The 17,688-nt window shown below is 35.0% G+C and overlaps 1 long non-coding RNA gene across 1 annotated transcript in view; it reads left to right on the top strand.

Moving 5' to 3' along the window:
• Positions 1-13,142: 13,142 nt before the first annotated feature.
• LOC141422370 (uncharacterized) overlaps positions 13,143-17,688 on the top strand; it is a 40,416-nt gene continuing 35,870 nt past the window's right edge. Inside the window, exon 1 of the long non-coding RNA XR_012446918.1 lies at positions 13,143-13,328. This is a non-coding gene — a long non-coding RNA (uncharacterized lncRNA). The remainder of the gene's footprint in view (positions 13,329-17,688) is intronic.

The raw sequence follows: 17,688 nt of genomic DNA, 5'->3' as shown, positions 1-17,688 counted from the left end.
TGTTTATAAGTCCCTAAATAATTTTAGATCTACAAATTTCCAGTGTTAGGTTGTCCTAGCTTTTTTTGTGACAGATCAGAAATTGTACCCAGGAAAACTTATTTCATTGCTGAATGTCTGAGGCCTAGGGTGTTTTCTTTGCTGTCTTAACTACTCTAAATATTATTTATAAAAGTTAAATTCTATGGAGATAAATACTAACAATAAGAAATGTACAGGAAAAATAAGAAATATGGAGGCAATTTCAGAGTATATAAATATATGAAAAAAGAAAAAGGGTAGACAAATTACTAAAAGAATAGCTCCAAAAATTTCAGTGGTTTAATGGTCTAAATGTTTGTGCCTCCTCTCCAGGCAGTACATGTGAAACCTAATCACCAAAATGATAGTATTAAAAGGTGGGATCTTTGGGAGATAATTAGCTCTGTCCTGATGAGTGGAATTAAGTGTCATTACAAAAGACTCCAGAGAGCTACCTTGACACTTCCACCATGTAAGGACACAGCTGGAACACACAATCTATGAAATAGAAATTGGGTTCTCACATGAGACTAAATCTGCCAGCACATTGATCTTGGTCTTTTCAGCCTCCAGAACTGTGATAAATAAACTTATATTTGCAAGCTACCTTTTCCTTTTTTGGATTTTGTTATAGAAGCATGAATGTACCAACACACTTAAAAGCTGAAGGTTTCTCACACATACCTGAGTACAATGTGAGTTGGTGGTGATGATGGTCGTTGTGGCAATGAAAAAGGAGTTCTATTCCACGAATTCAGGGAACTACAGTACCCTCTAATGGCTTTATCATATCCTAGGACTCTGGATTCTACCACTGGATTCTCTGTGTCCAGCTGTTACGAGAAGGAAAAGAGTTGGGGAATTGCTTGCAAGGCTTTGGAGGACAAGACTTAGTATGGTGTAGCTCACTTTGCTCATATTCCATTGGGAAGTTCTAAATTTTATGCCCCTACATAACTGCAGGGGAGGCTGGAAAATATGATCTGTTTATATGCTCTAGAGAAAACAGAACCAGAATTTGGTAAACATGCTGTATTGTCTTAGCTACATTCATCAACTTTTTTCTTAGTGATAATTGTCAGTATTTAAGGTAGCTTGCATATAGAAAAACTCAAAAATGTAGGCATTTATTCAAAATTTTGTTTATTAATTCAACAGATATTTTGAATATTCACTTTGAGTGGGACATTGGGCATGGCAATAGTATATGACATTAGTCAAATATAGCACAAAAGAATACTACAGTTCCTGCCTTCAAGAGCTTTTAATCTTACACTAGCTGACATATCTACCTCTTCTCAATTTATTTCTAAGCTGCTGACAGATGGGAATAGTAAAGAAGGGAAGACAAACAATTGTCTTAATTTATTATTTCCAGAGGTAGCCCCAATGATAGGCATGCATATCAGTTTATCCACTACAGTTGAGTTGGGGACAAACTAGAATCATTTATACTTTGTATTTTATAGTGCTTCATATTTTGAGACTCTTATCTATCCTGGTGATGAGGTGTTAAATTTAGCTTTGTGATCATAAGCAAATGATTTACAGACTCAAGTTTCATTCCTGATATATAAAATGGGAATAATACTAGAATCAACCTCTTAGGAAGTTAGAGAGAATTAAGTGAAATAAAATTTGTAAAGTTTTTAGCAGAATACTACACCCACACTAAAATAGTGATATTAACTAGCGTCACCATTATTACTTGGCTTTAAGAATAAATGATACTGGAATATGCACCTGAAAATATGCCACCTTGGCATAAGGATTATTTTGAGTTGAAGGCAATTGAGAAGAAGTAACATATACCAGAAAAGCTCTCTGTTACCCTGCATTTGCCTAGAAATAGCACATGCATTTACTGTTCTTTGCTGATGCTTTGTAAGCTGGAGTTCTAAGATACTTTGGGAATTACTCCTCCCCAGAATTTTCTTCCATGTATATATGAAATTTACACATTAATAAACTTGTTTCCTCTTGTCAATTTGTCTTTTGTTATAAGGGGAAAGTTAGAGGGGAAATTATTTTCCCACCTGTGTAAAAAATGAGAAAACTACAATTTAGAGAAGTCAGGCATTTAAGAAGCAGTTGCACAGTGTAGAAATGAAATCAGCATTCTTAGAAGATATTGGTCCTTGTGTTCCCAATGGAAGAATCCAAGAAGAACATGTGCATGGGGTGATGTAGAATAGCTTTATTGAGGGAAGGGGAGTCACTCATTCTGCCAGGTGAGAGAAGGGTAGAAGGGTCAGGGTCTCTTGGTAGGCCGTTTTTATATCATCTTGAACTCAGAGGTGGGGAAACAACACATCACCACCTGGTTCCTCTCACCTGTGGGTTAGGGGGAGGAGCCCTTGACCCAAGAGGGGAAGCAGTCCCAGACTATCCCTAAGCTAACCTGCCTCAACTGACTTAGTATTAATGCTCACGATAGTGCCCTTTTGTTGATGTTACGGTTCTTTGCAGGGCCTGCAAATTATAGAAAACTTTTGAGAACCGTTTTCTTTCTTCTGTGTTCAAAATAAACTGGGCTAACTTCTTTAATAAAATTCAAAGACAAGTACTACCTCTGGGTAGTCAGCGATGAGAGATTTTATAAGTATGGCATCTTCAGATTTAAAGCAGCATGCCATCAGATATCTTGCACCTTGCTGTCTTTGTGTAAAGATCACTGTAGTTTGCAGATGGTGTGGAAAGAAGAATATGCGTAAGAATTGGGATGCTTGAGTTCTAATATGTGTTCTACAGATAGACAACAATATGACATGAAATGAATCACCTCATCTTTTTTGTTAGCTTTAGATCTGCACATATAAAAAGTTTCAGGAACATGATGCAGTTACTAAGCAGTCCATCAGTATAGTATAATATGAATTAACTGATGAGTAAAAAGACATAGAAACTCCACAGCATTATGGAGTGAGTAATGAACTATAAGTCATCTTTAGATCCAGTCTGCTGAGGCGAAGTCTCTGATCCTAAGCCACTTCTTTCTGGGGATTTTAAATTCTGCAGTATCCCCAGAAATAAGTAGAGTCTGAATAGCCTCTGTTGCCATGGTAGAGAATATTCTGAAGATATGAATTGTGTCTATATTGAGGGTCTAATTATGATCAGACCAAGATTCATATTCTGCAACTATCTTTGTGTTACCACAGAAACAGTGTTGGTAAGTCTGTGATAAACTTTTATAACCAATTAAATTGTTGTATTTTAACAATGTCTTTGTGGTCATCATAAAGGCTTTTAGTTGATTTAGTGTAAAAACTAGGGAATAGGATTTTTTAAGCCACAACCATCCCAAATATATCTTTTTTTAAAGGTAAAAAGTCTGTGACTAAGATTAGGGTGGAAGTTCTATGCTATTTTATTGAAGTGATATAATGATATTTCAATCAGAAATTATAATTCAGTTAGAGATCATAGTATCTTTTATTCTGAAAAATCAAGTTGGCAAAAGTTGTTTTATTTAGAAAACTAAGCATAAAACAATGGAAAATTCTAATGTTAGATTTATTTAGGAAATTAAAAGATCAGATTTTTATCTCACTAAGAATTTGTTATTAATATTCAGTGAATTTATTTTTACCTATGAAGAAACTGAGGCAAAATCAAGTCCATGAATAATTAGCCAATGACCAAGATTTGTTAGATTCCTGATACTGTATTTCATCCAACTACATTTGGTATGTTCACTTTGAACTTGCTTTGGTTTGAAAAAACTTCTATAAAAGTTTTTATTGTCATTCTGCATCAGTGAGTGTCAGGGATAAATGTAGACTAATAATCAGCTACAAAAGTAACTTAATCTCTGAGTCTCAGGCTATTAATTTGAAAAAAATAAGTATAAACAGGAATCTTTACCTCCCAGGATGATTGTGGAACTGAAATGAGGTGAGAGCTGTGAAGTGCCTGGGACTTCGTTGGGTTCAACAACGATTAGCTCCTTTTCTACTTGAGAATATTGGCTTCCACTAATTGCACACATGTCATACTTTGTGCTTAAACGATTTATTTCATTAACTGCTCAAAACATAGGAAGCTGAATCTTCTGGAAATTAAATTAAACCCCAGGTCACCAGGTCAGTAAGTGCTAGTGACAGTTCTAATTTAAATGTTCTTGATTACCATGTGTATTTACTTCCTGTTGCTTCTGTAGCAAATCCATAGAATTAGTGGCTTCAAGACATCAAATTAATTCTCTCTCAATTTTAAAAGTGGGGAACCCCGAAAATAAGTTTCAGCTCGTGAAAATCAAGGTACTGGCAGACCAATGCCTTCTGGAAGCTCTAGACCAGACTCATTCCTTGCCATATCCAGTTTCTGAGGCTGCCTGCATCCTTTGCTAGTAGTTCCTTCCTCCAGCCTTAGCACCACATTACCTCCACTTTATTCAAATCTTCTACTTCTCTCCTTTAGGGCACCTGTCAGTCAGTGCTCACCCTGACAGTCCAGAATAATCTTCCCATCCCAAGATTCTTGATTTAATCACATCTCCAAAGTTCCTTTTTGCAATATTAAGATAAAATTCACAAATTCCAGGTTTAGGATGTCTTCTGAGGCTATTATTCAGCTCACCACACCATAGTTTCCTTTCATTTTCTTGCTGTGTTTCCTTTCCCTGTTATATGGTGACTAGGTTTTAGATATATTACCTAATGGTCATTTTTTGTGGGGGTGGGTTAAGGTTGATTTCTTGATGGTTTGTTAAAAATGAAATCCAAAACACTTGGCTTGGAGAGAGGTGCCAATCCAAAAACTTAAATAATTTACATAGAGCAGGTAGACTTGGGTATTCTGTAGGGCTTAATATTTCCTGTGCATCAGCCACTTCTGGTCATATCTCAATAGGCTGTGAATAATAGGTCTGGTAGCACAAAACTAAAGGAGTCTAAATACATGACTATTCCTTACCCATGATATAAACAGAAAAGCATGGATTTGGATATCTGGAGACATTTATTTTTATACATTTTTCATCATTATTCACCCATCGTTCAATTTACTTATTTATAATTGAACAAATTATATTTTCACTAAATTTATAATTCTTGATACCCAGAGAAAGCAAGGCAAACTGCCTATGATTCCTTCAAATATTTCCCACTATTTAACAGTCTCTCTGGTTTCTGTTAATTTTAACATAATTAACAATCCAAAGGATATTTTAAAATAACAATTAAGATATTTTACAAAAAGAACCACCTGTAAACCAGTCATCCCATAAAAGAAATAAAGAGATTTAGTTTTTTTCTTGGTAATTAAACTAACAATCTGTGATCCATTCCAGTTTGTTCTTTCTTAACACTTGAATTGCTTTCTCCCATTTGCAGATAATATAGGATCATTTTCTTCAAACTTCCTTGGGGTAAAATCTTGAATTTACTGTTATTCAACTCCTTGCAAAACCTTAGCTGAAACAAACACTAATTATGGAGGAATTCCAGGAAGATACTAAATTCATATATTCTTCAAGTTACATTAAAATCATTCCTCAGATTGAGCAAATTGTAGAGGGTTGCAAAAATGGACTCCATTCTTTGCCCCTCTGCAGAATTGCTTGAACCGTATCATGCTGTAACTGTATTACACCACTGGCCTACATTAAAAGATAGTTTATCAGTGGGAAGGGAGAGAATATAAGGAAAAGGTGTAGGAAGGTGAATATGATAGAACTATTCCAGGAATGGGGGTAAGGGAGATAAAGGAGAATAATGGAGAGGGTAAATTCAAGTATGGAACATTGCAAGAACTTTCATAAATGTCACAACGTTCTCCCAGTACAACAATAATATGATAATGAAAAAGGGGAAAAAGGAAACAGCCCAGAAAAAGTAATCTGTAGGTCAAATATTGGTATCAGAATGTAGTTGAAATAATTCATATACTCTTTCCTTTATCCTGTGTTATTAAGTTCTGGGATTCATGTTTTTCCCCTGTTTCGAAGATCCAACTCTGTACTTTGAAGGTACTTCCTTTTATAGGCTTTTATTTGCCATAGAATGAAAAAAAAATCCTATTTTTCCTCCCCAGAACAGAGAGCAGCATGTGTTCTTACAGGTGGTCCCAGCATATTCATCACATTTGCAGTCTTTACATAGGCTCTCTGCTATGTTGCCAGGACTGATTCTTGAATTCCTTTTTCTGATTTCTTTAAGGTTCTTGGCACCGTCTTTGTCCATTTGGCTTAGGTGGTTTTGTCTCTACCTCATCTATTGGTATGATCACATTCTTTTGCTAAAATCAAATGGACTCTGTACTTGGAGATCATGCTCAATTTCATTTGTTTATAATTTTGTGGCAGTTGATTAAAAATTGTTGGCTTTTTCTGTGACTTATTTTTTTCTCATTACTATTTTTTTTCTTGCAATGTTGTGTTGTTTCTTTGACAGGAGAAAAAAAACTCATACAACTCAGGATATAGAGATTCAGTCTGCAGTTTACTGATTTTTAAGGGTGATTCTGGGAATCTCCCCATTTCCCTATCATTTCTAACCTTGTGTATTCGTGGCTACTGTGAGGATTAATACTTGCACAGTATTTTTTAAGGTTTCTAAAACAGGGCATTTGGAAGGGGGCCATTATGGTAACATAAATATTTGTATAGAGATAACAAGTTGTTCTGTCAAAACCTTTTAAGTCTCAAGGTTCTTTTTCTTTTTTTTTTTTTTTTGGCAACATTGGAGTTTGAACTCAGGGCCTCATGCTTGCTAGGCAGGCACCCTACCACTTGAGCCACTCCACAAGCCCTCAAGGTTCTTTTAACTGGAAAAAAGTTCTGAAGAGACATGCTGACAGGTTGAGGATGGCCCATTCTTGAGAAGAGTTACACCTTATGAGCCAGCTCTCTTGAGAAGAAGACAAAATGAAAGTGGCAGATTAAGTCCAAGTAGACTTTTTGAATCCTGAGTTACGTTACTGAGAGAGTTCATTTGAAACATTCCTCTTCATAATATGGTTGACTCCTATCAGTTGAGGGACAATTGATATGTCTGAAGAGAAGACATAGAAATATTCTCATTGATCCCCAAAACTATCAAGTCCTATCATCTTATTACAATTGAGATAGAAATGTATTTCAGCTTGATGTTCTTAAAGCTATGACTAATAATAGCATGGCTGCGTGATAAGGAATACTCTTTAAGTTTCTTGAGGTATGTTTGTCTGAACAAAGTTTATGCATATTCAGTATCATGATACGGACAGAACCATTTATCTAGTTTTAATAGCAGTTTGAGGGTTGCTAAAGTTTTTGGAAGGCATTTCTTACCATTTGTTAAAATTCTTATTGAGCTGTGAAAGATTTGTGTTTTTGTCTCTGGGAAAACAGAGGCAATGAAAAAATCAGCTAGAAAAGAAGGAAATAGCTGAGTAATGTGGATTAATAAAATGTTGATTTTTCTACTTCAATAAAATTCTCCCTATTTTTCAAAAACAACTTTTATCATTTTCATTCTTTAATAAAACATGCAGTGTAAAAGTTTATGTCAAGAGTGGTCCAAAACTTAGATTTCAAGTTTTAGATGATAAACTTAAAAGGAAGCAAACATATACATAAGAAAACAATACATGAAAGAAGTAAAAAGGATTGGGCAGGGTAGTTTGGAGAAGAGCAGCATGAGAGGGATGGTGTTAGAAGAAGAGGAAGTGATAGAGTATTGAAGGATAGGTATTTAGTTGCTAGGTTGGGAGTATATGCAGTATGGGTTGTAATGGACTTTACATTCTATGTTCAAGAATAGCTAAAGTACCTTAAGTTATTCTAAGAGGGAGGAGCTCCCTGAAATGTTCAGATGAAATTTCTTAGTAATTACTGATTATATTCTTTACTGCAGTTATTCCATCATGGTTTTGATCTCCTACGTGTCTGCTAATAAACTGCGATCCAGCTGTAGGACAAGATGGTTCTTTGCAAACTTGAGACAATATGGCAATCAGGAGCAGAGCATTTGAAATTAGAGTCCTGCGTCTTCTACTCACTCTGGACAATTTGCTTAAGCTCTTTGAAACAGTTTCTTCATATGTAAGGTCAATTTTAATAACACAATATGTCTTAAAGGAAGGCACTAAGGATTAAGTAAAATGTTCAAGTTGCCTGATATATGAGGCCTCAAAATATTGTAGTTGCTTCTGTATTAGTTACCGTTGTTTCATAGATTTAAGTTAAATCATTATTTTGTAGAATATCTGAGTGGTATATGGTGAGGTGAAACATTGAACGTGTTAAATGAATGGCAAACAATGATTGAAAGTGGAATGTGTGAACAAAAGTTCCAGAGGAAAAGTTTGATTCAAAGAAAACCATTCCAGAATGCTGACAAGAAAGAAACATATTTTTGGCCACAGCAAACAAATCAAGTCTGCTCCAAGATCAGAGCTCTTCAACACATTTATGAAGCCAAAGTTCTGGGAAACAACCACCTCCAACCCAGGTCACTTAAACTATCCTGGATTTGTGAGGTGCCAGCAGTGAGAGCAGGTGCTCTCTGGTCAGGAAATCTGAATCAGAAAGAGGATATGATCCTGGAAGGGCACATCCTCATTGGAGTGATCTTCTATGGTGTTTGTTTTGAACAAGAAAAAACTAGCCCCTGCTTGCAGATAACAATGCATAATTTGAAACTATGAGAGAGAATAGTTCTGGACAGGTAGCTAGGCCCTCAGGGCTAGCTCGATTTTGTCACTGATATCATAGACAGGCATGGCAAAATAAACTTTTGGAACCTCAGTTCCTTTTACTAAACAAAATGATTGAACAAGATGATCTTTGAGTCTGACTGTACTTCTGCAATTCATAAGTTTTCTACTAGAAATATCTGACTTGCTAGTCATACAGAAAGCTTACATTATTTTTTTCCCTTTTTTTGTTGGCCCATTTGCAGGTTAAAAGAAGGAATAAGAGACTCACCATACAGGTTCCAAATTATTTGAACAGTATTGTTTAGTGAGTCAACAAAGTATACAAGGTTACACTTACTATCTCACTCACATTTACTTCTTGTTAAGAATCACAGGTCTCCAAGAACTTGTAAAAAAGTTTACATTCCAAATCTTCTTCAGCATCAGATGTAATACTTGATGTTTTTCTTAGTTTCAAATTTGGGAAATCAGGTTTATATGCATATTTTCTTAATGGCCATCAAATACCCTCTTAGATTTTTAGAAAGTATTCAGGAAGAAACATATTCTTATTTTTTACTTATACTCACTTATTCATTTGTACTTATATTTTACTTATAAACATTTCTTAAGAAATAGAGTACAATCATGGCACTAATCTTTTGGTCAGATTTTCTTTGGCCATCATCTACAGAATTAAGAAATAAGAATCTGTATTCACCTCTTTCTTGTCTTCCCAATGTCCCTAGACTGTGGAATGTTGGGATTCATACTGTGAATACTCTGAAAATCAATTATTGTCAGATTCTGTTTTCAGGGCTGCCAGACAATATTTTGGCTCAACTTCAGTCCATTTGGAACACAGCTGTTAAGTTGTTGACAAAAACTAAGGAAATATGAACATGTTCCACCCTTTCAAAAAAATTGCATTTGCTGGCAACCAACACTATGGATTTGAAATTTTCTTATTGAAGAGCTAGTTAGTACCGCCTCTGGAATCCTTTGTGCTGAACTGGTCGTTTTTGTGTTCCAACACACATGGCACCCTTCATTCACCACTTGAGATGTTCAGAATTTACTTTTGATCATTAATTTGAGCTTTACATTGCTCTGTTAATAGTGGTGCTGTAACTTCAAGTTTCCCTGGGATTTAGTGTTTCATAGGTCTCTCTACTCCAGGTGCATTTGTTTAAAAAATTACTATGGCAAATCAGCATTGATTTATTTCCAAAGGATTAGTGGTTATTCCATGCTTTTCTTTACAAATAATAGAAATTTCTTATATAATTAAACAGTATGCTACCATATATGTACATATATATGTATATATAAATTTATATATATTTATTATATGTACATATATGTATAGAAATTTGTTTAAGTTAGACATAAAGACAACAGAAAGATAAAACATAAAAATTTTTAAAGTTTACCTATGTGAATGGCAGAGAGTAGAGGACATAGGAACAGAAAACAGATTTCTTTGAATATATCCTTATTTGTTGATTTGTCTTTAGAATTATATAAATATTTGCCTAATAATAAAACAAAATGAAATACATATAAAATAAATTTCTAAAAGTTAAAATGAAAAGAAATGAATTTGGTCATGTACCTGACAATCAGTGCTACCTAATAGAGCTTTAGGTGATGATGAATGTGTCCTGTGTCCCTATTGTTCAATATATGGCAACCTCTAGACACAAATGGTTATTTGAACCTAAATTTTAAATTCTGTTTAATTACTTCAAATTAAACTTTTAAGTAGTCATATGTGGCCAATAGCTACCATATTAGAAAACACAAAAACAGAATAATCACACAAGGTGGAACTACTACAAGTAATTTTAAAATCTAATAATTTGGTTGTACCTTTGTAGTGTGGTAAAAATTTAAGGACAAAAAAAATTTATTATAATATTAGATAATAATATTTTATATTAATATTGACATTATATATTTTTATTGTTAGGTATATATTGTGAGATGAATCTAATGAATAATTAAATTGGTATCAAGAATCCAGATTTTTATCATGATTCAAAGGAAATACAAATTGAAGATTGGTAAGGTTAAGTTTCAAAGCATTTATATGAGTTCATGATGCATATTTCCTTAAGAAAATAACTCCCAACTGCAGCTACTAAAAAGGCCTTAAATTAATGGCTGCACCACTAGCAATAACATTCTTATTGTTCCAATGATGATTTCCAATGTCTTGTCACACTAAAAGGAACCGAGATTCTTTGGAGAAATGGGAGGTTCAGAGTTTCAGGCATAGAATTTATAAGGTAAGTCTGGAATATCTTTATATAATGAAAAACAGAGATACTTTCAAAGAGTAGCAGGATGATGTCAAAAAAAAAATACACAGAGTTAATTTGAAAAGCTTCCACTGACCAAAGTGGAAAAATTTGTGCACCAATGACAACTATAATGGATTGAGAAACATCAAATGTGTTTTTATCACAGGTTTCAATTAATATTTTAAAGCCCAGATACCTCTGAAGGATGCTAGAGAACAAATTCATTGTTTTGAAAAGCTAAATATCAAGCAATTTATGTATGGACTTGATTCATGGTTACCAAGAGTTGATGAAAGAAAGTTTCCCTTTATAACAGTATTCTATCCAATAAATGAAGAAGTAATGATAAAATTAGAATATCACTATTTTCTAGTCCCTGATGGATCTGGTGATGATCATTAATAGATAATAATACCTCAAAAGATTTATTCATTTATTTATTCATTTATTCACATGTGCATACATTGTTTGGGTCTTTTCTCCCTCCTGCCCCACTCCCACCCTCTCCTACTCTCCACCCCGCCCTCGCTTCCAGGCAGAACCTGTTCTGCGCTTTTCTCCAGTTTCATTTAAAAGTAGAAATAAGCAATAATAAGAAAGATATAGCATTTTTTCTAGTTGAGATAAGGACAACTATACAGAGAGATTCCTAGCGTTGCTTTCATGTACAAATGTGTTACAACCCAGATTGATTCATCTCTAACTGATCTTTACACTGGTTCCTGATCCCCTTCTCATGCTGACCTCTGTTGCTTTAAGGTTTCTCACAGTAAGATTATTCAAATGTCATTTTTAATTACATTCTAATGGGAGGGATGGAACTAATAATTGACTATATATATGTATATATATATATAGTAAATTAGATGGTAGGAAGAGTTTAATTCGCATACAGTACAAGTTTGAGGGAAAGAAAAAGATGTGCTGACAGGAAGGTGCTGAAATTCTTGAGAGGCTTACCTGGACTCTGTGTTTCATAAGCCTAACATCCCGCCATCAGCTCTGAGGATGGAGTCAGCTTCCTGGGCAGCACATGGGAAAACTGAGCAGCCTAAAGGAATGTTTGCAAGCATACACTCTGGAAGTAGACTCTCTGAGCAAAATCTGAATTCTGCCATTTAGTAGCTGCATGAGTTGGGGCAAGTTATTTAGCCTCTCTCAGTTTTGGTTTCCTTGTGGTATATAAGAGTGTGACAAATATTTAAAAAAAATTACTGGCATGAGAACTAATGCTGAAAATCTTTTAAAAAATTAACAGTCTTCTTGTAAGTATAGTAAGCGAGTTTTCAATATTCTAAAACAGTGGTTCTCAAATTTTAATGCACATCAGATTCACCTAAAGGGCTTGCTAAAATATATGCTACTGGGTCCTCCCTCTCTTCCTCCCATCCAAGAGTTTTAAATTCAGAAGGTCTGGTGTGGAGCCTGACTCTTTACACCTCTAACACATTCCCAAGTGAAGATGCTGCCCATGGTCTGTGGCCTTCACTTTGAGAAACACCACTCAACCCTTATTCTGTTGCTATCCATTTTGAAAGAAGTAAGGAAAAATAAACATATTGGTTCTTTTTTTTTTTTTAAAGAAATCATTTGCTAACTCTGTGTTCATGTAACAGAGAAAATAACATTGGTAGGTTTGCCCCAAATTGAGAATTTGAATTTTCTCCTCCTGACTTTTGTGACTGAATGAAGGAAAATTGTGATTATGGGGTAAAAATGACATGCCAGCTGCAGATTATTTTTCCCATTCGTTTTTTTTAATTAAAAAAAATTCTGTGTAGCCAGACAATTTCTCACCTACTCATCTCCATCTAAAACAAGACACCATCTGTTATGAATCCACTTAATCAGTACCCTGACAAATTGGAGCACACTCAGGTCTCTGATACCATAGACCACTCACCAGGAGTTTCTGACTAGACCTTTGGAAGGTCCTGATCAGAGGCTGAGCGGACAGCTGGCCATTAAACTGCAGCTGGATTCAATCAGAGAAGGTACCCCCCGCCACCCCGCCACCCCGCCGCCAAGGACTCCTGCCAAATAAACAGGGTCAAACAGTTTGGCCAGGATAAAGCTGTAAAATGAGTTGCCTGGTGTCTGGGAGGATTCTGAGTTTGATTTACTTTTCAATAAGGTTAAGTTATCTATCAAAAGCAAGTCTCCTCTCTTTGTGCCCATCAAATAGGAAGTGAGGGTGTTGAGAGTTTTCAGCATGTCCCCACTCTGTGGCTGGTCTGTCACTGGGGAGCTCACTTGCAGACAAAATGCCTTCATACATGGACTGGAAGACCTAATTTCTTTTCCTGCTGGTCCAAGATGACCTGCAGACTGAAGCTACAATCCACACCACTTCAGAACTCCTCTGCAGCAGCTAACAAGGTCTGTCATCTCTTTTCGTGCTAATAACCTATTTGAGTTCAAGAGCGGTGAAAGCAGGTGGGCATTTGAAATAAGAAGAAGAAAAAAAACCAGTCAGAGAAAAGGAAATAGATAAAAAGCAATGTTATAAGAAAGGAAAAAGTGGAGTTGGAATTTGCAGACTGCAGCCCTTGACAATGAGGTCAGTAACAACATTCAAGCAATATTGCAGGTGATTTTATTTTATTTTAATTTTGACGTAGAGGGAATGAAGAATGAATAAAAGACACAGAAAATGGAAAACTACGCAGATGATAACAATAGCTTTCAAGGAAAATTTTAGAGTTCATGATCTCTTTCTTGTCTCTAAATATTTATCTATTAAAAAGTGAAAATAAGGTGCAAGCCTACAATTCTACCACTAAGGAAGTTGAGGCAGGAGGATTACATGTTTGAGGCACTTGGGCTCAAATTAAGTGAATTAGAAACCACTCTGAGTTCCATATAGAAACCCTATCTCAAGTATCCAAAACAAAGGAAAAAGAGTAAAAATTATGTATATAGTTTGAAAAAGCTCCACATGAAGAGTTTTCAAATTTTCTTTGATAATTCGTATGTAATGTTGGAAAAAGAGGAAAATATGCTTAGTCTGTCATGAGTATACTACATGGAACAAAATAAGTCTACAAAATATATTTCTAGAATGCATTAGGCTAATAAGTATACTTATTTGAGGAATAAGTAGGAGATAAGACATATTTGAAACTTTTTTAGTTCTTTTTCCTTTTTTTCATTTGGAAAACATTTATAAGAACCTTTTGTGTGCTAAGCACTCTTCAGAAACAAGGGATTTATGAATGAACAAAGAAGTTCTGCTATCAAATTTTAGTAAACAAAAGAGTACCATGAAAATTTTGTTATACAGCAGATTCTTAGGCCAAAACTTAAGATTCTGACTCAGATATTTGTGAAAAAGCCAGGAAATAAGTACTTTTCAGATATAAAATTAAGTAATTCTGACACCAGACAATATTTCCCATGGGCAAACTCATCGTCATGAAGCATCAACTGTCCCTCTAGGAGTCCTGAGTCTACCTCCCCAGACTCTATATTCAAACTATCTACAGAGGTTCTACTGCCTGGCCTGAGAAAATCTGAAATAAGTGAAATTACATTTAATTCCAAACTTAAACCTTTTTCTACATTCCCATTCCCATTAACAGAGTTGCCTTCTAGTTACCTAAGAAGGAAAAGGAAGTTCTTCCTAAAACTACCCTCTTCTTCCTTTCTCAAATCCAGTCAGTCACCATGCACTTCAGGTGCTACCTTGTAGTGCTGGTTTATTTACCTCTGTTGCTTCCAGCTTAGGTCAGCCCAATCAGTCAGTCACTTCCTTGTGATTTTCAGAGTCTTCTAATTATTCTTAGCATCTTATATTCTACCCTGCAGTCTACCTTTCATGCTGTTTCTAGTGTAATTTTTATAAAATGAAACACCAACCACGTAATTCCCCTGCTTATAGTCCATTAATGGCTCAAAATTACCTGTTGAGTAAAATCCAATTTCATGTAAAAGCTAACTCACAACCTGGTGTTCTTTCCAACATTCCACCTTACAGATCCCCTCCAACCTTCCAACACTCTGCAATTTAAGCAGTACTCAAACATAGGATTTTAATCTGTGGGGTCCTTGCTACCTGTGGAGTCCTGCTCTTCCCTGTTCCTAAAATGGCCCTTTTCTACTCTTGTTCACTCATCTTTCAATACTTCTAACACTTTAAAATTTCGTGTTACCTCCCCACCACTTACCACTCCACACACAATCAACTTCTTTTTTTTTGTTCCCCTGTATTACTGTATGCTTCTAACACAGCAGGTGTAATCCTTTAGGACATGTGTTTCTTTATTTTGTTGTCTCACTTGTGTGTCTATAAGCCTCTCAAGCACAGGTAGTTTTACCTCATTTGTATGAGAACTTTCATCACTGTACTTGGTGCATGCCAGTCTTGAGTAAAGAAGTGAATGAGAATGGTGCGGATAAAAAAACAAAACAAAACAAAAATCTCATCAAGATGTATAACAGGTCCCTTGAATTGCTTAAGGAATGCAGGGGTGAATCCATCACTGATCTTGTTCACAAGTTGGTGGGAAGATACAATAATCTATTGATTATTTGTTATGATTTATTTTTTAAATAAGAGAGTCACTGCATGTTCCATATCCTGATGTACTCTGAGTTGTTCTTCAGCCATTTAGGGATAGGTTCATATTTTTCAAGCTCTGTTTAACCAAGCTTCCAGGAGATACATGCGGGGTATTTAGCAGAGGATGATAACTCTCACATTGCCGAGCTCCTTTATGTTTACAATGCACTTGGCCATTCATAATCATATGAATTTGATGTCTGCCAGATTTATGAGATTAGAGTGAAATTCACAGGCTGGTACATGCTAGTTGTACTTGATAACCAACTCTTTTGTCTGCCTTTGTGAGGATCACTTCTTAATGGACATAGCTAAGTGATATGCCTATGTACTCTGGCCATTAAATTTCCAGAATAATATGCAGGGAAATGGCTAAAAGAGAAAAAAAAAAGTTATTTTTCTGTACTCTTCTCCTTATAGACACTACTTTGTTGTGCCTGAAAAATAATGAGAGAAACACAGCTTTACCTTCAGGTAAAAGTGCCTTTGAATGAATATTTTAGTGATTCCAGATGCTTAAATGCACATTTAGAGCAGTAGTCTAAAAAATTGTTTTCAAATAGAACTATTTGCCCTTGATTTATTCCTCAAAATAATTCTCACACTGAAAAAAATAAATTCTGGCAATTACCTGAGTAACAGGAGAAATTTGCCTGTGGTTAATTGTCAGTTTAGAGAAATATAAAGGTGTAAATAACCCTTTAAGAAGATATTTGTCTTTTCTGTACCTTAATGTTCAAAATTATGTCTCTTGATTTTCAAAGCATCAACCTTGAGTTGTTTAAATTTAAAGACCTCATCCATACAGAACTGGGAATTGCTAAAATATTAATCCCTGCATTTTTATGACACATTCTAAAGTCAATAGGAAAGAGGTTTCTGAATAAAAGTCTTAGAATTACCTCATGAATTATTAATTACAGGGCATATTACCTTTGAATTATAAAACCCCAGAAAAATGGAAAGGAGAATTGAAAAGCATCCATCTCAGGTTCTTTAAAAATGTAATACCAATCATTTGAGCAGTGTACAAATCTTTTATTAAAGATAAAAAGGAGGTGATACGTTTTTTATTATCTGGAGGATATGTTCCATCCGCATGATTAAAAATCTCATTACTAACTCAAGTCAGGAAAATGATTTATTGCTGAAACAGAATGGTAGGTATGCAAGTTGTCCATAGCAGCATTTATCAGAAGTAGAATTATCAGTTTGTATCTATTTTAGCATGCTTAATTTTTTTAAAGGTGGCCTTGCCATCTGTTTGAAGAATTGAAGATATTTTTTCTAAAGTTGGCAAACTACCTTAAAGTAAAAACATTAGCTGTTTTTCATTTAGTTTAAAGTTTTAAATTTTAGAAGAAAAGATTATATCTGTGCTCTAATGAGGATAAAGTTTTCCAGTGTAAAGGAAAAAGGTGCAGGGCTTATTACAGTACGTGATCTCAATGCTTTTTGTTTGTTCATTTAAAAAAATTATAATTAATAGATATTTATTATAGGAAGAGAGGAGTTGTTTTGGAAGAGATAATGTCAAGTATATTTGTAGTGGCTGAGAGATTATTATTATCTTTTATATACTTTGGCTTCTATGGTTGTTACAATTTTGTTTTTAAGAGTAATTATAATAATTGCTCTTTGAATGATTTCAGACTTCCTCAAATGTTAATTGAATAACCAAGTTATTAAATTCAAAAAACAGGTTATGTGATTAATCTAATTGTTTAGAACTGATGCTCGTCCGTTCTTATACGTAACATAATCAATATTCCCTCTGGATGGCAGAGAAGGAAGTAAGAGTTGGTGATCTTAGGATGTGCCTCCTTGACCTTCAGGAGAACTTGGAAACTAAATTCGATATGGCTTTGATGGAGGAGGAATTGCATTTTGGAAAATGGCACTGTCTTCTTATCATACTCATTCAACTGAGGGTGAGCTCTGTGTGTTGGGCAGATAGTGAGTAAGTGGCCTGAGGAGAGATGATGAGGAAACACACTTCCCTTGGTTGTTCATCAAGAACTTAAATAGCTGAGTTTGAATTAGCTCATATTGGAAACTGGCTAGTTACAGAAGTTACAGTGTGGCAGTCTGATGTGATATGAAGCCAGTTGAAGCTTGTAGAAGACAAAATGAAAGGGCATTCAGTCAGTGCTGGGGAAACATTTAAGTCAAGGAGAC

Source organism: Castor canadensis, chromosome 4 (genome assembly GCF_047511655.1).
Source record: "Castor canadensis chromosome 4, mCasCan1.hap1v2, whole genome shotgun sequence".
Lineage (NCBI taxonomy): Eukaryota > Metazoa > Chordata > Mammalia > Rodentia > Castoridae > Castor > Castor canadensis.
Note: the sequence above shows the minus strand (reverse complement) of the source record. Positions and strands in the feature narration are given on the sequence as shown.